This window comes from Capsicum annuum, chromosome 6, assembly GCF_002878395.1.
Source record: "Capsicum annuum cultivar UCD-10X-F1 chromosome 6, UCD10Xv1.1, whole genome shotgun sequence".
NCBI lineage: Eukaryota > Viridiplantae > Streptophyta > Magnoliopsida > Solanales > Solanaceae > Capsicum > Capsicum annuum.
Window position 1 is genome coordinate 81,258,536 of NC_061116.1, and position 23,246 is coordinate 81,281,781.

At 37.4% G+C, this 23,246-nt stretch overlaps 1 protein-coding gene across 6 annotated transcripts in view; it reads right to left on the reverse strand.

The window, feature by feature from the left end:
* LOC107873344 (SNF2 domain-containing protein CLASSY 1) overlaps nt 1-616 on the reverse strand; it is an 11,482-nt gene extending 10,866 nt beyond the window's left edge. For 2 of the 6 annotated variants that reach the window (XM_047414784.1, XM_047414783.1), the window contains exon 1: nt 73-552. The gene's annotated coding sequence lies outside the window, so the exon portion shown is untranslated. Of the gene's footprint in view, nt 1-72 lie in introns of all 6 variants that reach the window. The other 4 variants (XM_016720157.2, XM_016720156.2, XM_016720155.2 and 1 more) reach the window with 3 other exon arrangements.
* Between the last annotated feature and the right edge of the window lie 22,630 nt (nt 617-23,246).

The following is a 23,246-nucleotide window of genomic DNA, read 5'->3' on the forward strand; positions in this document are numbered from 1 at the left end:
AAAAAAATCCCCCAAAAAAGAAGTTACTAGTAAAACCAAATAAGCCTATTATGAAGAAAGGAGTTAATTTACCAAACTGAGAAATCAAAGATCCTAATAGTTCAGAATAATCCCCTGAATCTGACAAAAATGTAATCTCCTCATATCCAGCAAGGAACAGTTAGAGCTAGATAGTTAAATTATTCAATTCACACAGCTACATACAAGTTGGAGGAAGAACAAGTTTCATCCGGCGAAGATTGAGAAGCATTTTTGCATTTGGGAAGGAGAATTCGTAAAGTGGAGTTAGTGAGTGAGTGGGAGAGCGAATAAAGGAAAAGTCCAGATGGTAAAATTGACTAAGCGAGGGAAAAGTGATTCTCTCCTTGGGGTTTGGGCTTATTGTCTGCTCTACTGTATATGGTTTTTTGTGCATTACTAGTCTAGTGTCTGCTGTTTTGCATGACTCTGCGATAAATTTGAGGTGAATACTTTGGAATCCACAATGGTAAATCACACGGTTAAAGCGGACAGTGAAAAAACATACATTTTCCAGTTAATAGCTCTGACTGACCGTGACAGGTGTTTGAGCTGAAAACCTACTTCGAAATCCAACTTTGTTGAGTTTTTTTGGAAATTTTGTGTTCCATACTTATCTTTTTCGCTGAAGATAAGTATGGAACACAAAATTTCTCTTGTTATCAATATCTCTTGTTATCAGTACTCAGACTCAATAATCATGTTATCACGACCCTAGTTATAGTTATTATGTAGTCATGCATGTATTCTTACGTTCATATTATTCAGTCATTTAGTATAGATCATGCATGTAAACCCTTTGCATTTAGACTACCTCACATTTATACCAGTACATTTAAAGTACTGGCATATTTGCGCTATGGTGTCTTATACCATAGGTTCAGAAGCATAAGCTCCAAAGCATCAGTAGCATTTCAGTCTCCGCAGTCAGAGTTAGCAGTGAGTCCTCATCTTTCGAGGACATGATCATTTCTTTATTTATCTCATTAATTAGTTTATTAGTTGGGGTTAGTTTGGGACATGTCCCATCATCTCCTTATTCAGATAGTTATGTTTTAAAGGCTTTTTAGACTACAGTATGTTTAGACAGTTTTGTTTTGGGCATTTATACCCTAGTCCAGACGTTATATTTTATCGGATATTATGTTACAGTTTGAACCTTATGGCCTTTCAGTTCATGTTTCCATATTATACAGTATATCATGCAGTATACTGGCACAGATATCAGTCATGGGTTAGCTTGTGGTCCCTCGGGGTCATGAGCACCGTGTACCATTTTGGGTACCAGATTTGGGGTGTTACAAACTTGGTATCAGAGCCTAAGGTTCAATAGAGTCCTAGGAAGTATGAAAGCCGCATCTAGTAGGGTTTTGTACATGGGTGTGTTGTGCGCTAATTTATGTATAGGAGGCTATGAGATATTTTAGGAATAATTTTCCTTCTTTCAGTATTCATGTTGTGCCAGTGAGCATAACATCAAGTCAATCTCTCAGCCTAATTTATTTCTCCCTTTCTTCTACAAAATATGCCTTCTAAAAGAAAAAACAGGAATTAGTCAGCCCCTCAGCCCAAAGAATCTTTGGGCGAACATATTTCTTATGCAGAGTTTAGAGCTGCATTCATTACTCTTGCTCAGTCAGTTGTTTCTTAGAATAAATAAACAGCTATCATTTCGGTCAACCCAGTGGCCAATTCTACTGCAGCCAGGATTCGGGACTTCACCCGAATAAATCCTCCATCCTTTCTTAGGTCTAAGTCAGATGAAGATCCTCAGGAATTCTTTGATCAGGTTCAGAAGGTTACTGACGTTATAGGGGTTTCAGCTGTTAAGAGTGCTGAGCTAGCTGCATATCAGTTGTAGGATGTTGCTCACACTTGGTACAAGCAGTGAAAGTCAGAGAGGTCGGTTGATGTAGGGGCTATTGAGTGGAAGGAGTTTGCCTTTGCTTTCCTGGATAGGTTCTTTCCCCTAGAGCTTAGAGAAGCTAAGGTGTTTGAATTTATCAACCTTAGGTAGGGAAACATGATGGTGAAAGAGTATTCTCCTAAGTTTACTCAATTAGCTAGATATACTCCTCATATGGTTGCAGATAGCAGGGCCAAGATGAGTAAGTTTGTTTCTGGGGTAAATGATAGCATGGACAATGAGTGTAGGTCTATGATATTGAATAGTGACATGAACATAGCCAAGCTTATGACACATGCTTAGTAGACAGAGAAGTAAAATATTAAGATGAGGGAAAATCAGAGAAAGAGAGCAAGGACAGGTAGTTTCAACTTTACTCAGCCTAAATCAAAAGGAGAAAATCGTTCTCAGTTTCATCCTAAGTCATCAGTTCCAACTCCTTCCTCAGCCAGTGCTCCAGTTCCTAAGTTTAGAGAGGGTAACAAAGATAGAGCTCTAGGCTCTAAGTCTCAGGGTAGTGTTAGTAGTGCCCGCACCTATCCTCTTTGCTAGACATATGGAAAGTATCATCAAGGTATTTGCAGAGCTGGAAGTGGTATTTGTTTTGCATGTGGCATACCAGGCCACAGAGTCAGAGATCGTCCTCATCCAGGTCCTCGAGGTCAGTAGAATCGTTCCTTAGCTCAGTCCGATCGCCCAAATTAGCAGAATGCCACTTCCAGTGCTACTAGTGGGCAACGCCCAAACAGACTCTATGCTCTCCAGTCCTAGAAAGATCTAGAAAATTCTCCTGATGTGGTTACTGTTACATTACAGATCTTTCATGTATATGTTTACGCTTTGCTAGATCCAGGTTCTTCCCTGTCTTTCGTTACTCCTTATATAATAGTTGATTTCGGAGTCAGTCCCAAAATTCTAGCAGAGCCCTTTTCAGTATCTACCCCAGTGGGTAAAACCATCATAGCCTGGTGGGTATACAGGAACTGCCCGGTTATGATATTTCAGAAAGTTACCTTAGTAGACTTAGTCAAATTAGAGATGACTGATTTTGATATCATTCTCAGCATGGATTGGATTCATTCCTACTATGCCATAGTTAAATGCAGAAACACAATAATCCAGTTTTAGTTTTTGAATGAACTTGTCCTAAAGTGGAAGGGTAGTGTATCCGTTTTTAGAGGTCAGCTTATTTCCTACATTCAGGCATGAAAAATGATATCTAAGGGATGTTTCTATCATCTTGTTCATGTTAAGGATTCTAGCCGAAACTCCCAGTCTAGAATCAGTTCCAGTTGTGAATGAATATTTAGATGTCTTTTTCAAAGATCTTCCAGGAATTCCTCCCGAAAGGGAAATAGACTTCGGCATTGATCTTCTTTCAGATACTCAACCTATATTTATTCTGCCATATAGAATGGCACCTGCAGAACTCAAAGGACTGAAATAACCATTGAAGGATCTCTTAGATAAGGGATTTATCAGACCCAGTGTATCCCTGTGGGATGTACCAGTCTTATTTGTACAAAAGAAAGACGATTCTCTCAGAATATGTATTAATTACCGTTAACTCAATAAAGTCATGGTCAAGAACAAGTATCCTCTTCCCAGAATTGATGACTTATTTGACCAACGTTAGGGTGCCAACTATTTCTATAAGATAGACCTTAGATCAGGCCACCATTTGCTCAGAGTCAGAGAATGTGACATTCTGAAAATAACTTTTCGTACTCGGTATGGTCACTTCGAATTCCTAGTCATGTCCTTTGGTCTTACCAATTCCCCTGCAACTTTTATGGACTTGATGAACCATGTGTTCAAGTAGTACTTAGACATATTCATCATAGTCTTTATAGATGATATTCTGGTCTATTCCCGCTGTGAGCGTGATCATGCAGACCATCTCAGAATTGTACTTTAGACTCTCAGAGATCATCAACTATTCGCCAAATTCAGTAAGTGTAAATTTTGGCTAAGGTCAGTAGCATTCCTTGGTCATATCATTTCTGTTGATGGGATTAGAGTAGATCCTTAAAAGATCGAAGCAGTAAAAAACTGGACTCGTCCTATCTCTCCATCAAATGTTAGGAGTTTCTTGGGTCTAGCTGGCTATTACAGACGGTTTGTTAAAGGATTTTTTTCTATTGCATCCCCTTTTTCCAAATTAACTCAGAAAAAAGTTAAGTTTCAGTGGTTAGATCTTTGCGAGAAGAGTTTTCAGGAGTTAAAGACTCGACTCATCTCACCCAGTTTTAGCTCTTCCAGATGGTCCAGATGGGTTCGTAGTGTACTGTGATGCATCCAGAATAGGTTTGGGTTATGTCCTTATGCAGTATGGTAAGGTCATAGCCTACTCCTCCAGACAGCTTAAACCCCATGAGAAGAATTATCCTACTCATGATCTTAAGTTAGCAGCCATAGTATTTTCCTTAAAAATTTGGAGGCATTATTTTACGGTGTTCATGCAGATGTGTTCACCGATCATAAGAGTCTTCCATATGTCTTTTCTTAGAAAGATCTCAATCTTCGTCAGAAAAGGTGGTTATAGCTCTTGAAAGATTATGACATGAGTGTCTTTTATTATCCGAGCAAGGCCAATGTAGTGGACGACTCTCTCAGTAGACTGTCTATGGTTAGTGTTGCTCATGTGGAGGACAGTAAGAAGAAGTTAGCTCAGGAAATCCATCATCTTTCCAGACCAGGAATTTACACGTAAAATTTTTAAGATTTTCACTTTTTGTCATGTGGAAAATTCAATAAGCTTTTCATCGATATAAAATTCGCCTAAATCCGATAACCGGGTAAGAAGTTATGACTATTTCAAGTTCCCATCATAAAACAACACCATATTAGTTAGTGGCACGCCGCGCCACAAGAGAAAATGGCATTTTTTATATTTTAGCAGGGGTCCGCGATAGTGGCGTATCGCGCCAAACTTCCAGGTCACAAATAAAATGGCAACGCGATGGCTCCGCGTCGCGCCATCCCTCAATTTCCTAGTTGTTAAATTTCAGTGACATGATGCGATAGTGCCACGTCGCACCAGAGGTCCAGGTCAGGAAATTTTCATCAATTTTAAAAAACGCGTCCAGGGTTAAAAGGATCAATTTTCCACCCCTATTTAAACTTAATAACACGTGATTTAGCCATTCTTCACCCAAAATATACTAGTTTCTCTTAATTTTCACTGAAGAACAAACTAGGGTTTCAATTGGGAATTCAATTTCAAGAAAATCTCTCCATCAATCTTCGCTAAATCAAGAACTAAGGTATGCGTTGTGTCGATTTACGAATTTTTTTCATCCATAAATCTCAAAAACCCTATTTTAAATTATGAATCATGATTATTATGTTGTGGGTTGCTCAAGTTTTGTGATGGTTGTTATTTGATTCCCATGTTGGGATCCTTATATGAAATTATGAAAACTATGTTAGCATATAAATTAAAATTCATAAATTTGGGTGGTTTATGATTTGTGAAATTTAACGATTTCACCTATGCCTTAAGTTGTGCATGTAATGTGTTTAATAAAATGCCTAAAGGGATAGAAATTATGCACTACAGCTAAATTGTGACCCAAATGACAATGTATGCTTTAACCTTAGGTTCAAAATGACATCCTTATTATTCTCATGTATTGAAATTGTTGTTGGATTGCTCATGAGTTAGCTTACGAAATTATGCTATGTATACATGCTATCTTATTCACGTACCAAGCTATGATAATCACATACCCATGAAATATCTCTAATTATTGTGTTATGGATTGTTGATATTGGTCACGTATTTGAGAATGTCATTCCTTGTGAGTTTCCCTCTATCGAGTCCTGGGGGTACTTATACCCGACAAGTTAGCTGTATGCCTAGAGCCAGTGTCATGTTTTCACAATATCCTCAGTCAAGCCATGATCCATAGAACTCATTCAGTCATGAGACTCAGGAAAGCTCAGTAATTCAGTAATCTCAATAATATTCCATCAGTTAACGAAACTCCATAAATTCAGTGTAGTCCAGTTCAGTTAATCATGTTCAGTGTCTATTAAGATGGGAGTAGGAATTAGCACCGAGTGAACCCAAGGATGGGAACTCACCTGTTATATAAAGGAGTGATTCTTCAAAATAATCTTTGTGTTCCAGAATTATGTATCCAACATAAGTTGAGACATCATAGCCTGCTATAAGAGGATAAATGAGGTGGCTTAATCTGTTATATGAGGGTTCCCACCGTTCTCACTAGAGTTACCTATTATATGAGGGTTAGTCACAGATTGTCCTTACCAGTGGCGCAGTATTGAAACCCTTCCAATTGGGGTTACAGATTAGACCCTAACTCAACCATAATGGCGTATTAAGGGCATGTCAGTTAGATGACTACTTCCCACAGTTTCGATTATAGAATTCAGGGCTGTCAGATACAGTCAACTAAGAATAGTGCAAAACTCAGCTAGTTCCATAAAAAACTAGACTATCAGATATAGTCGCTCAGTATTAGTTATTTCAGTTATATAATTATTAGTATCTCATTGTATCAGTACTCAACTCAGTAATCATATTATCATGACCCTAGTTAAAGTTATTATATAGTCATGCATGTATTTTCACGTTCATATTATTCAGTCAGTTAGTATAGATCATGCATGTAAACCTTTTGCATTCAGCCTACCTCACATGTATACCAGTACATTCAAAGTACTAACGCATTTGCGCTATGGTGTCTTATACCATAGGTTTAGAAGCACGAGCTCCAGAGCATCAGTAACATTCCAGTCTCCGCAATCAAAGTTAGCAGTGAGTCCTCATCTTTTGAGGACATGATTATTTTTTTATTTATCATACTAATTAGTTTATTAGTTAGAGTTAGTTAGGGATATGTCCCATCATCCCCTTATTCAGACAGTTATGTTTTAGAGTCTTTTCAAACTACAGTATGTTTAGATAGTTTTGTTTTGGGTATTTATACCATATTCTAGATGTTATATTTTTTGAATATTATGTTATAGTTTGAACCTTATGGATTTTCAGTTCATTTTTTTGCATTATACAATATATCATGCAGTATACAGGAACAGATATCAGTCATGGGTTAGCTTGTGGTCCCTCAGAGTCATGAGCACCGTGTAGAGTTTCGGTTACTAGATTCGGGGCATTACAAACCAAAGTACTAACGTATTTGTGCTATGGTGTCTTATACCATAGGTACAGAAGCGGGAGCTCCATAGCATTAGTAGCATTCCAATCTCCACAGTCAGAGTTAGCCATGAGTCCTCATCTTTCGAGGACATAATTATTTCTTTATTATCTCATTAATTACTTTATTAGTTGGAGTTAGTTGGGGATATGTCCCATCATCTTCTTATTCAGATAGTTATATTTTAGAGGTTTTTCAGACTACATTATGTTTAGACAGTTTTTTTTGGGCATTTATACCCTATTCCAGATGTTATATTTTATCAGATATTATGTTATAGTTTGAACCTTATGGCCTTTCACTTCATGTTTCTGTATTATACAGTATACAGACACATATATCTGTCATGGGTTAGCTTGTGGTCCTTCGGGGTCACAAGCACCGTGTAGCATTGGAGGTACCAAATTTAGTGTGTAACAATGTAGGCAACGGTCCGTCACTAGATCGACGGTCCGTCAACCTTCCCGTCGCACCTGGGCGGTTCTGACAGCTTTCGGTAAAACGTTCACAACTTTTTACTCTGATACTGGATTTGGATGAAATTGGTATCGTTGGAAAGCTAATTAAATCTCTAACTCTGTGGACAGTCTTGTGACAGCCGAAACACACATCACTGCCAACTCTGCAAATACCCTTCTGGTTCTTACCACAAGTCTGGCAAAGAGGATTAGTTTAGGCAAATGGTACACTGCCTTGAAACTTAGAGCATGGCGCCCTATCACTGTTACTATTTTTGAACTTAGGTACTGGGACATTAACTGGGGGTGGAGTTGGAGCTGAGGACTTTGGGCAAAACTGAGAACAATTCCCACCCTCTTACTTAGGATGATTGAAATTGAAGCTTCCTATTCTAACTTTCTTATTTTTTCTCTTTCTTTCTTTATTTCTCCCTACATTCCCCTACCTAACTCTGCCGAGCATGAATTATATGCCTAGGTGGGACAACAACCTGTTGATTTCTCTGAGCAACTATTGAGTAAGATAAAGTAAGGGAGTCAGTTTTGAATTCACCATGAGCGATATGCTCGTCTAGGGAATCTGCCTGGATGGGCTGTGGTGCTGACAGTTTCTCGGTTCTCCTTTCATTAGCCCTTTTGGAAGGTATGATCTACAAACAAAAGAGAGAAATAGATTAGACTGAGAGTTAGAGTTGAGCTAATACTCGCTGGCACGACATAAATACTAAAAGAAGGGAAACTGTTCCTAAAATTTCTTATAGCCTCCAATACATAAATGTGGCACACAACACACCTATACACAAGACTCTACTAGATGCGAATTTCAGACTTCCTAACACTCTATTAAACCTTAGGCTCTGATACCAAGTTTGTAACGCCCCGAGTTTGGTACCCGAAATGCCACACGGTGCTCATAATCCTGAAGGATCATAAGCTAGACCATGACTAATATCTGTACCTGTACGCTGCATAATATACTGTACAAAGGCATAAATAAAGGTTGGAAGGCCATAGGGTTCAAAGATCTGATAAAACATAACATTTAAAGATATGGTATATCAATACCAAAAAAACTAAAATAACTGTTAGAATATGCTAGTCTGAAAGCCTCTAAATTGCTTGAATAAGGAGTTGATGGGACATGTCCCCACCTAACTCTAACTACTGAAATAAATTAATTAATGAGATAATAAAGTAATGGTTATATCCTCGAAGGACGAGGACTCACTACTAACTCTGACTGCAGAGACTGAAATGCTATTGATGCTCTGAAGCTCGTGCTTCTGAACCTATGGTATAAAACACCATAGCAAAAATACGTCAGTATGTTTGAATATGCTGGTATGCATGTGTGGTAGGCTGAATGCAAAGGGTTCATATACATGAACTATACTTACTAACTGAATAATACGAACGTGAGAATACATGCATGAATACATAATAACTATAACTGAGTTTGTCATAACTTGATTACTGAGCCTGAGTATTGATAACATGAGATACTTGTAACTGTATAACTGAAATAGCAAACACTGAGCGATTGTATCTGATAGTCTAGTTTCTGATGAAACTAGCTGAGTTCCATACTATTCTGAAAGTCCTGATCTGTAACTGAAACTGTGGGAAGTATTCATCTAACCGACATGCCCCAGATAACACAATAGCTAAGTTAGGGTTCAATTTGTAACCCTAATTGGAAGGGTGTCAATACCGCGCCACTGGTAAGGAAAATCTGTGAGTAACCCTCATATAATAGGTAAATCTAGTGAGAACAGTGGGAAACCTCATATAACAAATTAATCCACCTCATCTACCCTCATATAATAGGCTATGATGTCTCAACCTACGCTGGCTACATATTTCTAGAATGCAAGGATTGAGACATACTAAACATGAACAACTAAAATATGATCTCATGACTGAAATGATTGATAACTGAATATATCATACCGAACATGCGTATCTGATGTATGTGTAACTGATTCATTAATGCATGACTTAGTGTTCTGATGAACTAAGGTTCTCATAATGAGAATGAATGTCTGATGCATGATTATATAACTAAACTGACATATGAATGCATGACTGAATATGCAATGGCATTTCCTTCCAAGTTGTAATAGAATTCTTAATATAAACTGAGTAAGTTTAAGGAGAACTATTACCTTGAACTTGATTTGAGTTGGAGGAAAAGAGGTGAGGATACTTGGTTTGCATATCTTCTTCTTCTTTCTAAGTCGCTCCCTCAATGACTGATTTCGCCAAAGACCTTTGACTAGAGGGACTTCTTTGTTCCTTATTCTACGAGTCTGATACTCTGGGATTTCGATAGGAATCTCTTCATAAGAGAGGCTATTCTAAACATCTATGCTCTAAATAGGGACGACAACTGCCGGGTCACCTATGCACTTCTTGAACAAAGAGACATGGAAGACTGGATGAACTGATACTAGATCTGAAGGCAATTCAAGCTCATAAGCTACTTTGCCTAAGCGATTAAGAATTTTGAAGGGACCAACATATCAGGGAGTGAGTTTTCCCTTCTTTCCAAATCTCTTCACTTCTTTCATGGGAGAGATTTTCAAAATACTAAATTTTATTTAATCTCAACTCGAGATCTTTTACTGAACAAGCATGAATAGGAATATGAGAACATGACTAAGTCTATAACGTGTGACATAGACTGACTATCGTGAACTGAACTGAGCCATTAAGTTCGTGGCTTATAGCTGAGATTGGAGATAGAGGGTTAACCTATGGGTACCCATTACTCTTAAATGGGTTCATTACGTGAAGAGAGAGTGCCATGTTTATTTCATGAAAGTTCAGGGAATTATAGTGTATCTCCCCCTTGGGACACTATGTCCCTTAAAGAATGCTGGGCTGATTTTTTTTTAAGCTATGAGGAAACTGAGGTGATGCATAAGGCATCTACGAATTGAATCATGACTGAATGTCTGGATTCTGAAACTAAGGCATGATACATGAACTAAGCTGGACACACAACTACCTGGTTGATCCATCTTTGATTAGTTACATTCACAAGACTTCGGATAGTGTAACTAGATGGAAAAATGGAAAGCCACACCATACGAACTTATTTTTCTGACTGCTAAATTGAATCGATGGCTTTGCAGAATAACTCATACTAAAAACTTATACTCGACTAGAGTATTTATATGACACTCTTTCTATAGTATTTTAATGACTGTAGGGAGAAAGGAAATCTTGGTCTGGTCTAAGCAGGACAACTGAATAAGGGATTACCATATGGCCGGGATTCTTATACTAGGAGGAAATGCCTATGAAACATTATCTAAAATAGAGTGGCTAAGCCTTATGCACTACGTCTAAATTTTTCAGGCTTAGACATATCCCTAGAATACTCCTTCCACTATACTCTCTGCCTTAGTATAACACATCACTTGAGAATACTGAAACTATTCACATAGGTGCTGAGAAAGAATGCATAAATATACTAACTTATCTGTTTTAATGCATGGATGATAGCTGAATACTGGGCAGGTAAGACTGAACTGTACTTAGTCTAAATAACTGGACTGAAACTGTAGAGCATTATGCATAGAAGGTAATGATTGACTAGGTAACTTGAGATAACTGAGTGTGAATGAGTGAAAACTGTATTATCATACGGATGCAAGACCAAGCGTATAACATGATTCCAAAACATTCTATAAACTGAGGTACTAAAATACTAATAACTAAATAGCTAATAACCGTATGCTATGGTCAAGCAAACCTAGATCTGGACTGAGTTTCTGATTTGATTACTGAACTGGAGCTGACATTATAACTAAGACTACAATTGGACTCATACTGGAACTAAATATTGGGTTCTTATAGCCGAATACCAATAAATGAGGTTTAGACTTATACTAAATTCTGATGGCTAAGTAACTGATAGCTGAAATACATGGTTCTGCAGGACTATCTGAGTCATTTATTGAATATTAATTACTGAATTGACGCTATAATTGAGGCCTGAGGGATAGAGAATCAACACCATAGATTTAACCAAGAGATCTAAACTAAGGGTATACGTGACATAATCTGAGTTTGGTAGATCATTCGAAGTAGAGCATGAGTCATGTGAGCTGAGTATACTGTAAAGCATGACATGAGTGCATGAGTCATGAGTTGCATTACTTGAGTCTGAAGTCTCTGTACTTATGGCACATGATTTGTAACACGAAGTAAACTGGAACTCCTTATACTAGAAACTATGAGCATACATGATTCTCACTAACGTGCACGAATATGAGCGATGATCATATAGGTTACATATAAGACATTAATAGATATCATGATAACTGATGGGTTTTGAAGGTTTATAATACTTTTCTGAGATGGTCTATATGATCATGCTCACTATGAGAGTAGGCAAGAGTGTCATCTATGAAGACTATGATGAATATGTCCAAGTACTGTTGAATACATGATTCATCGAGTCCATGAAAGCTGTTGGGGCATTGGTAAGACCAAAGAACATGACTAAGAATTTGGAATGACCATATAGAGTTCTGAAAGCTATTTTCAGATTATCACATTTGCTGAGTTCTGCCGATGTCATTTCGTATGGCATAATAGATATAGGCTAAGTATCTTAAGGAAGGTCAAAGCTGAAGTATATTTCCCTCTCAGGAGGAACTCCAAAAAGATCTTCAGAAAAGACATCTGAATATTCACACTCAACTGAAACTAACTAAAGAATGGGAGTTTTGGAACTAAATTCCTTAACTTGACAAGATGATAGACACATCCCTTAGATATCATTTTTCTAACCTGTAAGTTGGAAACAAGCTGACCTCTGAATGCTGAAATACTACCCTTCTACTCAAGGATAGGTCCATTTCGAACTGAAACTTCAAAACTCTATTTCTGGAGTTGACTATGGCATAGTAGGAATGAAGCCACTCCATGCCGAGAATAACATCAAAATTAGTCGTCTCTAATTCGACTAAGTCTGCTGAAGTGACCTTCTGAGATACAGTCACAGGATAGTTTTTGTATACCCGTTGGGCTATAATGGATTTACCTACTAGGGTAGATACTGAGAAGGGCTCTGCTAGAATTTTGGGTGTCTGACTCCGAAAGCAACTGCTATATAAGGAGTGACAAAAGAAAAAAAGCTATTGGATCTAGCAAAGTGTAAACATGCAAATGAAAGATCTTTAATATACCAGTGATCACATTAGGAGAATTTTCTTGATCTTATCGGGACTGAAGATTATAGAGTCGGTATAGGCGCAACCCACTAGTTGTGCTAGAAGTGGCACCCTGCTGATTTGGGCGATCAGACTGAACTGAGGAACGGTTCTACTGACCCTGAAATTCTGACTAGGGATAATCTCTAACTCTGTGGTCGGGCTTACCACATTCAAAACACACATCACTGCCAGCTCTACAAATATCCTTGTTATTCTTACCACAAGTCTGGCAAAGAGGATTAGTTCGGGCTAATGCTACACTGCCCTGAGACTTAGAGCTTGGCAGCCTATCACTTTTATAATTTCTGAACTTAGGTACTGGGACACTGACTGGGGGTGGAGTTAGAATTGAGGTATTTGGGCAAAACTGAGAACGATTCCCACCCTCTGACTTAGGCTGATTGAAATTAAAGCTACCTATTCTAGCTCTCTTATTTTCTTTCTTTCTACATTTCCCCGCCTAACTCTGCCGGGCATAAATCATATGCCTAGGTGGGACAACAGCCTGCTAATTGCTCTAAGCTACTATTAAGTAAGATAAAGTAAGGGAGTCAGTTCAGAATTCACCATAAACGACATGCTCGTCTAACGAATCTGCTTGGATGGGATGTGGTGCTGACTGATTCATTGTTCTCTTTTCATTAGCCCTTTTGGGAGGCATGATTTATAAACAAAAGGAAGAAATAGATTAGATTGAGAGTTAGATTTTAGGTAATGCTCACTGGCACGATATAAATATTGAAAGAAGGAAAACTATTCCTAAAACATCTTATAGCCACCTGTACTTAAATGTGGCATGCAAACACACCCATGCATAAGACTTTACTAGATATAGCTTTTAGAATTTCTAGGACTCTATTGAAACTTAGGCTCTGATACCAAGTTTGTAAGGCCCCGAGTCTGGTACCCAGAATGCCACATAGTGCTCATGACCCTGAAGGACTATAAGCTAACCCATGACTGATATATGTACCTGCACACTGCATAATATACTGTATAAAGGAAGAAATAAAGGCTGGAAGGACATAAGGTTCAAATATCTAATAAAACATAACATCTGAAGATATGGTATATCAATACCAAAATAATTAAAATAACTATCTGAACATGCTAGTCTGAAAGCCTCTAAACTGTCTGAATAAGGAGTTGATGGGACATGTCCCCCAACTATGTCCAACTACTGAAGTAAATTAATTAATGAGATAATAAAGTAATGGTCATGTCCTCGAAGGATAAGGAGTCACTGCTAACTTTGACTGTTGAGATTAGAATGCTACTGATGCTTTGGAGCTCGTACTTCTGAACCTATGGTATAAAACACCATAGCACAAATGCATCAGCACGTTTGAATATACTGGTATACATGTGAGGTAGGATAAATGCAAAGGGTTTATATGCATGAACTATACTAACTGACTGAATAACATAAATGTGAGAATACATGCATGAATACATAATAACTATGACTGAGTTCGTGATAGCATGATTACTGAGCCTAAGTACTGATAAAATGAGACACTGGTAACCGTATAACTAAAATAACTAATACTGAGCGACTGTATCTGATAGTCTAGTTTCTGATGTAACTAGTTGAGTTCCGTACTGTTCTGAGTTGACTGTATCTGACCGTTCTAAAATTCTAAAAAACTATCTGAGTTTTATTACTAAGAGTGAATGACTGTATCTGACAGTCCTAATCTATAACTGAAATTATGGGAAGTAGTTATCTAACCGACATGCCCTAGATTATGCAATATAACTGAGTTGGCGTCCAATCTATAACCCCAATTGGAAGGGTGTCAATACCACACTACTGGTAAGGACAATCTGGGAGTAACCTTTATATAACAGGTAACTCTAGTGAGAATGGTGGTAACCTTCATATAATAGGTTAAGCCACCTTATCTACCTTTATATAACAAGCTATGATGTCTTATCCTATGTTGGCTACATAGTTATGGAACATAAGAATTGCTTCTAAGAATCACACCCTCATATAACAGTTAGGTTCCCATCCTTGGGTCCGCTCGGTGCTAATTTCTACTCCTATCTGAATAGACACTGAACATGATTAACTGAACTGACTGGACTGAGTTAACTGAATTTTCATTTAGATTACTGAATTTCTGAGCTTTGCTGAGTCACATGTCTAACTGAGTTCTATGGATCATGTCTTGACTGAGGATATCGTGAAAATATGACACTGGCTCTAGGAACACAACTATATTTTTCAGTTACAAGTAACCCCAGGACTCGATGGGAAGAAACTGACAAAGCATGACTTTCTTGAATACATGACAACCATCATTATCCATAATACAATAAGTTAGAGATTTCATAAAGTACAAGTTTTAAAGCACCACAATGGCTACTCATATATCCATAATTCATTGACTAAGATATTTCACCAAACACTTGACATGAATAAACTTCTACATGAATGGGGATTTCATATTATTATACTTGTATGGCACTTTTCCTTCACATAGGCATTTAATCAAACACATAGGGAGCATGCTTTGGTTATACAATCATCAACATATCTAATAATCATGGATATATCAATCAACTTGTAAATTGAAGGGGATTTATCATGATTATTATGCAAATCACCATATTCTAGGGTCAATTATTAGAGTATGCAATTTAAAATTTGAATCAAAACCCCCACAACATCATGAACATGAATTTCAATTCAATTTAAATAATGAACATTCATAAATACACAAAACTTGGATTTTGAAAAGAGATTCTTGAGCTTCATGGGTGAGGGGGACCCATGAATCAACACATGACATACCTGGGTGGATAATTTCTTGAAGATTGATGGAGGAAAACTTAAATTCTTGACTTGGAATTAAACACCTAGGGTTTCTTGATCTTGGGGATTATTCTTTGAGAGAAACCCTAATTTAATGTTATAGATAAATAATAAAGTTATGGGCTATGGTCTGGTATAACTAGGGGTTAAAACGGGTGGAAAAAACCCAAATACCCTTTTAAAAATGACTTTAAATTGCTAAACGGGGTCTGCAAAAGCTCGTGTAATGGTCTATCGCTGGCTCGACGGTCCGTCATTCTGATCGTCACACGTGGACCAGAATAGGGACTCACTGCCTTAATAGCGATGGCTTGGGCGATGGTCCGTCAACCTGTCCATCGTACCTTATCCACAAGATTGACTTACTACCTTAGCTACGATGGTCTAGGCAATGGTCCCTCGCTAGATTGACGGTCCGTCAACCTGCCCATCACACCTGGGCAATTCTGACAGCTCTCGGTAAAATGTCCATAACTTTTTACTCCACTACCGTATTTGGATGAAATTGGTATCGTTGGAATGCTAATTCAATTTCCCACTCAAAAAAGTGAAAATCTAAAAAATTCCACATGTACAAAATAGATTCATATTTCAAAGTAAGTTTCTAACATTATTAGGATGATTTCAAGCTAGGCAGAAGTATGAGTTATTACACTATGCTTTACTTCTCATGGTATCAAGTCAAAAATCTAACTGTTTACCTAGAGCTAGTGTCAGTTATAGAATAGTATCAGTCATGTCACGATCAGTAGAATTCAGTCAGCTATAAAACTCAATAAGTTACATAACTCAGGAAAACTCAGTATTAGTCTAGTCCAGTTTTGTATACTCAGTTCAGTGTCTTTCAGTTAGGAGTAAGATTTAGCATTGAACGAGTGTAGGGATGACGACTTCCCCATCAGAGAAAAAGAGTCATTAGTAGCAGTCCTTATATTCCAGAACTATAGAGCCAGCATAGGATGAGGAGTCACCATCAGACTAGGCTTGACTACCTTCGAGGGGTCACCCGTTAGATTAGGAATGGATTCGTCCAGGTGTCACCCGTCAGTTAGGCTTGGCATCCTGGTTCTTTAGTATTTATACCCGTGGCATGGTATTAGCACCCTTCCAACTGGGGTCACAGGTTGGACCCCCGTCAGCTTAGATTTGGGGCATGTCGGTTAGATGATTACCTCCCATAGTCTTAGTTTCTGTCTCACTTTATAAATAAGTTCAGTTCTATAGAATCAGGACTGTCAGACACAGTCACTCAATATGAGTAATTTAGTTAGTAGTAACTTCAGATATCAGTTACTCAGCTATCAGAACTCAGTACTTAGCTTCAGAAAAGCTCAGATACAATATATATGTATGCTTTTAGTATTACATACTCAGTATTTATAACAAGTTTAGTTATCTATGTACTCTCATACCCAGTTACTCTATATTATTTAGTCAGTTATTGTTCATGCATATGAACCCTTGCATTCAGCCTTACCTTATCTAGAATACAAGTATACTCTACGTACTGACACATATTTTTTTGTGCTATGATGTCTCATATCATATGTTCAGATGCTCGGTTCCCGACCGTGATTAAACAGATCCAGTTAGCAGTTGCAAATTTAGTAGTGAGTCCTTATCTATCGAGGATATGCTTTTATTTTAGTATTTTAGTTTATTAGTAATTCAATAGTCTGATTTAGGTGGGGGCTTGTCCTATCAACTCCATATTCAGATAGTTCAGTTAGAGGCTTTCAGACTAGACCAGTTCAGACAGTGTTTAGTTTTCAGATATTTTTACCCGATGTTATTTTTTATTAGTATTTAGATTTTGAACCTTATGGCAATTCAGCCTAATTTTGTATTTATTTTAGTATTATTATTCAGTGCTCACAATAGATAATGGTCATAAGTACCGTGTAGCGTCCGGGGTTTAAACTCAGGGCATTTCAAACTTGGTATCAGAGCCTAAGATTTAACAGAGTCCTAGGAAGTCTAAAAGCCACATCAAGTAGAGTCTTGTGCATGGGTATATAGCGTACCACACTTATGGACAGGAGGCTATGAAATGTTTTTAGGAAAAGTTTCCCCTCTTTCAGTGTTCATGTCACACGAGTGAGCATAAACGCTAGTTAAACTCTCAGTCTAATCCTTTTTTTCCTTCTGATTAGAGAACAAGCCTCCCAAAAAGACTAACAAAAGGAGAACTGAAAATCAGTCAACACCTCAGCCCGTTCAGGCAGATCCCCTAGAAGAGCATGTCTCCTATGCAGAATTCAGAGCTGCTTTTACTACCTTAGCTTATTCAGTAGTTTCTCAGAACAATTTGTAGAAAATTGTTCTATCTAGGCTTGAGGTTCATACTCAGCAGAGCAAGGGGGAGAAGCATAGAAAGATAGATAAAAAGAATGAGAGAGTTAGAACAAGTAGTTTTAAGCCAAGATCAGGGGTTCGTAACCACTCGTAATCCCATTAGAGATTCTCAGCCCTAATTTCACCTTCTGTCAGGGTGGCAGTGCCTAATTCTATGAATGACAAACGAGATGGGGCACCAGGCTCTAAGTCACAAGGTAGTAGAAATAGTGTTTATACTAATCTACTTTGCAGAGAATATGGTAAGAACTATAAGAGAGTGTGCATAGATGGTAGTGATGTTTGTTTCGTGTATGGTAAGCTAGGCCATAATGTTTGAGATTGTCTTTGGTCAGGTTTACAGGGTTAGTACAATAATCCTTTAGCTCAGTCCGATTGCCCGAATCGGCAGGGTGATACTTCTAGTGTCACCAATGGGCAACGCCTAAACAGGCTTTATGCACTTCATTCTAGACAAGATCAGGAAAGTTCTCTTGACGTGGTCACTGGTACATTATAGATCTTCCATTTATATATTCATACCTTATTAGATCTAGGAGATTTCTTGTCTTTTGTAACTTTTTTCATAGCAGTCAACTTTAAGTCAGACTAGAAATCTTAACAAAACCTTTCTTAGTGCTTAACTCAGTAGGTAAATCTATTCCAGCCAGATGAGTATACAGAAATTGCTTGGTTACAGTATTTTAGAAGAACACCTTTTGTTAATTTCAGTAATAGAGTTGTTCCCTTTTTGTTTCCTAATGGACCAATCATTGAATGAATAAGTAGTACCTTAATTTCAGTTGATTTAAGTTTGAATCTCTAGATAGAAATAGTAGAAAGAGAAGTTGAGAATTGTAAGTTAGTTAGTGTTGAGGTTGCTATATGATGATTATTGGGGCAATAGAAAGCTAAGAATCATGTATCAGAAGGAAATACTAGTAGTGGACCTTACATTATTAGGATTAGTCCTTCAGAATGAGTTTAGCATTTACAAGTATTGTTATATATTAGGCTCTAGATTAAAGTGGTTTCAGTTTGAATTAGAGTTTATTAAGTGGTTCACAAACTTATGATAATGACTTTAAGCTAAAGGGGAGATAGTAGCACAAGTAACCAAGTCAGACTTTTAGATTCTAGCAGTAATATCAGTATGCATAGAAAAGCAGTGGGAGAGTTTGATTCCCAACCTATCTTTACCTCAGTGCAAAGTTTTGTACTTCAGTTATCACGATATCTACTCATGCCCTATATGTCAGCTCTATGATTATAGCCCATATTCGTACATATTAATCAAAATTATGTACGCTTACAGTTTCTAGTATAAGGAGTTCTAGTTTCCTCAGTGTTATGAATCATGTTCCATGAATACAGAAGCTCCAAACTCAGGTCATGCAGCTCATGACTCATGTACTCATGCCTTACAGTGTGCTCAGTTCCCATGACTCATGCTACGCTCCTAGTGATTAGCTAAATTCAGATTTCATCATGTATATCCTCTGTTTAGATCTCTCGATAAAGTCTAGTATGTTGATGTTCTATTCCTCAGGTCTCGGTCAAGTGTTAAGTTCAGTATAGTGCCATTCATGCTTTAGGTCCTCTTGTTTTAACCTTCAGTTAACTCTCCTTATGAAATGATATAGTGATAAGCAGTTTCTTAGAAGAGAGAGAGTAAATGTTTTATGTTAAGAAAAGATTTTTGCATGCTAGTTTTATACGAGGCTGTAGTTATGAATATAGGCTTGAATTTCATATTGATGTGTAAGTGGACAAATGTATTTCAGAGATTTGAGTAGGCTTGAACATAATGGGATAATTCAGTACAGCTCTGACCTCAGTAGGTAGAGTTATCATTGCCTATGTAAATATTTTTAGTAGCCCCAAGTGAAATACGGTGCTGAAATAAAAATTACTATTGAGGGAATAGTTGAGAAATATGGCTAAGATGGCAAGTTAGTAGTTTCAGTGCATGAGGCTTAGTAACTCTGTCTTAGATGATGTTTCGTAGGCCTTTGTCCATATTACCTAATTGGATCCATGTTGTGATTTCTTATTTAGATGTCTTATTCAGACCATGTCAAGATTTCCTTGCTCCCTAAGGTTAGTAGAACTTTATAGAAAAAGTGTCAAGAAATGATCCAGTTGAGTATAATTTTTCAGTATGAGTTAGTCCATATAGTCGTGAATTTAGTTTAGCAGTCAGATGGACAAAGTTCGTATGGTTTTCCATCTTTCCGCTCAGTCGTCCTATCTGAAGTCTCACAAATATGCCCATTCCAAGATAGAGCAACCAGGTAGTTACGAGTTCAGCTCAGTTCATGTATCCTGCCTCAGTTTCAGATCCTAGATATTTAGTCCCAATTTAGTTTGTAGGTGCCCTATGTATCGTCTCAGCCTTTCGTAAGTATCCCAGCTAAGTCAGCATTCTTTTGAGGACATAATATCCCAAGGGGGAGATGCACTATAACCCCCAATCTTTCATGTCCTAAACCTTCTAGTTTTTCTTCACATAACCATATCCAGTTTGAAGTAACGGGTATTCATAAGTTGACTCTCTTGTTCCAATCTCAGCCGTATGACCATTCCCGTGGCATGGCATGAATTTAAGAAAATTATTTCAGTTCACGATATTCAGTTCATGTATCATGTTTCAGACTCAGTCATGTTCTCATGTTCCCATCCATACATGTTCACTAAATGATCTATGGTTCATTAGTAATCTCAGCTTAAGGTAACATTCTTCCTTAGTTTTACATAGTTCTATATCCAGTTATAGTTATAAACTTGGTATCCATCACTGTTGCATATTCAGTCATGCATTCATGAATTAGTTCATTCATGTACTCATGCATCAGATATGCATGTTCAGTATGAAACTTAGCTTATTAGTAGCTTCAGTCATGTATTCCATGCATCAGATATGCATGTTCAGTGTGTAAACTCAGTCTATCAGTGTTCCTCAGCTTAATCAGTCTCATTCAAGGATGAATATTCTCAAGAGAGAGATATTGTAATAACTCGCTAGCTAAAATTAACTCTCAGTCCATGAGTTATCCTATATAAAATTTTTGAAATACTCAGTATTTTTCAATTTAGATCTTAACAATGCATAGGAATTTTAGTCAGCTTTCCAATGATATAAAATTTGCCTAAATCCAATACCCGGGCAAAGAGTTAGAGCCATTTTTGTGAAATAGTATACCACTTGGTACTTCAGCGCGTCGCGGAGGCCGTCTAAGTGAAAATAGTCATTTTATAGTGAGCCAATGCAATACCATCGTATCACGCTATAATCCCAGTTCACAATAATCAAAATCTAGTAAGGAAACACGATTATGGTACGTCGCGCCAAGGGTGAAATTTGAATCCAGTGTTGCTCTGCAATTCTACCATGTTGCACCACCAGCCACATTCTCAGTTGTCAATTTTCAGTGACACGGCACGATAGCGCTGCATCACACCAAGGACCTAGATTAGGATTTTTTATTTAATTCCTAATTTTAATTTTGAGGGCATAATAGTCTTTTCCCTCACCCCAACCAGCCTTTGACTTAAAATTTACCTTAGTTATACCATTATTCACTCAATTTTCTCCCTAAAATAAATCATTCTCTCTCAAGAGGCAAAAATCCTAGCTTCAAGAATCAAGGTCAATCCTCAAGAATTTTACCAAGAACTTTCAAGTATTAATCCTTTTAGGTATGTTAGGTGTTCATCTACGGATACCTTTTACCCGTAGAGTCCAAGAATGTCTTTTTAAAAGTACAATCTTATGGAATTATGAATTCCTATGTTTAAAATCGATTATATGCATGTCTATGATGTTAATTGGTTTTTCAATCCATGAATATTATAAGATTCATGAAATTAGAATAGTGTTTATGAGGAATTTTATGAATTGCATATTAAAACCCATGAATTTGCAAGTTTAGGCATTGTATTTGCAATGTTTATATGTTATCCACGATTATGTGCATTAAGTTGTGCTCCCTAAGTGATTGATAGAAAGTCCATGTGAATTAAATGGTGAAATCATGACATGCTAGTATATGTACAAGCTTATGCCCTACAAGTGTTTGATAAATTGCCTCTATGAATGAATTATGCACAAGGATACATTGTTATGTTATTAAAGATTATTCTATGAATTACTTGTCATGCTATCAAATCCTAGGGGTATTTAATACCCGATAATCTAGCTGTTTACCTAGAGCCAGTGTCAGTTATAGAACAGTATCAGTCATGTCATGATCAGTAGAATGTCAGTTACATAATTCAGTAAAACTCAGAAAACTCAGTATCAGTCCAGTCCAGTTCTATATAATCAGTTCAATGTCTTTCAGTTAGGAGTAGGATTTAGCATCGATCGAGTGCAGGGATGACGGCTTCCCCATCAGAGGGGTAAAGTCGTTAGTAGCAGTCCCTGTACTCCAGAACTGCATAGCCAGCATAGGATGAGGAGTCACCATTATACTATTCTTGACGACCTCCCAGGGGTCACCCATTAGATTAGGCTTGGCTCCTCCCAGGTGTCACCCATTAGTTAGGCTTGGCATCCTGGTTCTCCAGTGTTAGTACCCGTGGAACGATATTAGCACCCTTTCAACTGGGGTTATAGGTTAGACCCCTATCAATTTAGATTTGGTCATGTAAGTTAGATGATTACCTCCCACAGTCTCAATTTCAGTCTCAGTTTAGAACTCAATTTAGTTTTGTAGAATAAGGACTGTCAGATACGCTCACTCAGTATCAGTAATTCAGTTATTAGTAACTTCAGATATTAGTTACTCAATTATCAGAAATCTATACTTAGCTTTAGAAAGCTCAAATATAGTATATATATATGTATGTGTACAGTATTACATACTTAGTATTTATAGTAGTTTCAGTTATCCATATACTCTCATAACTAGTTACTCTATATCATTCAGTCAGTTATTGTTCATGCATATGAGACCTTACATTTAGCCTTACCTCATGTAGCATACCAGTACATTCAACGTACTAATGCATACTCTTTCTTTGCGCTATGATGTCTCATATCATAGGTTCGGATGCTCAGGTTCCCGACCGCACTTAGACAGATCAATTAGCAGTCACAGATTTAGTAGTGAGTCCTTATCTATTGAGGATAAGCTTTTATTTTAGTATTTTAGTTTATCTGTAGTTTAGTAGTCGGAGTTGGTTGGGGGATTGTCCCATCAACTCCATATTTAGACAGTTCAGTTAGAGGCTTTCAGACTAGACCAGTTCAGACAGTGTTTAGTTTTCAGATTTTTTTACCAGATATTATTT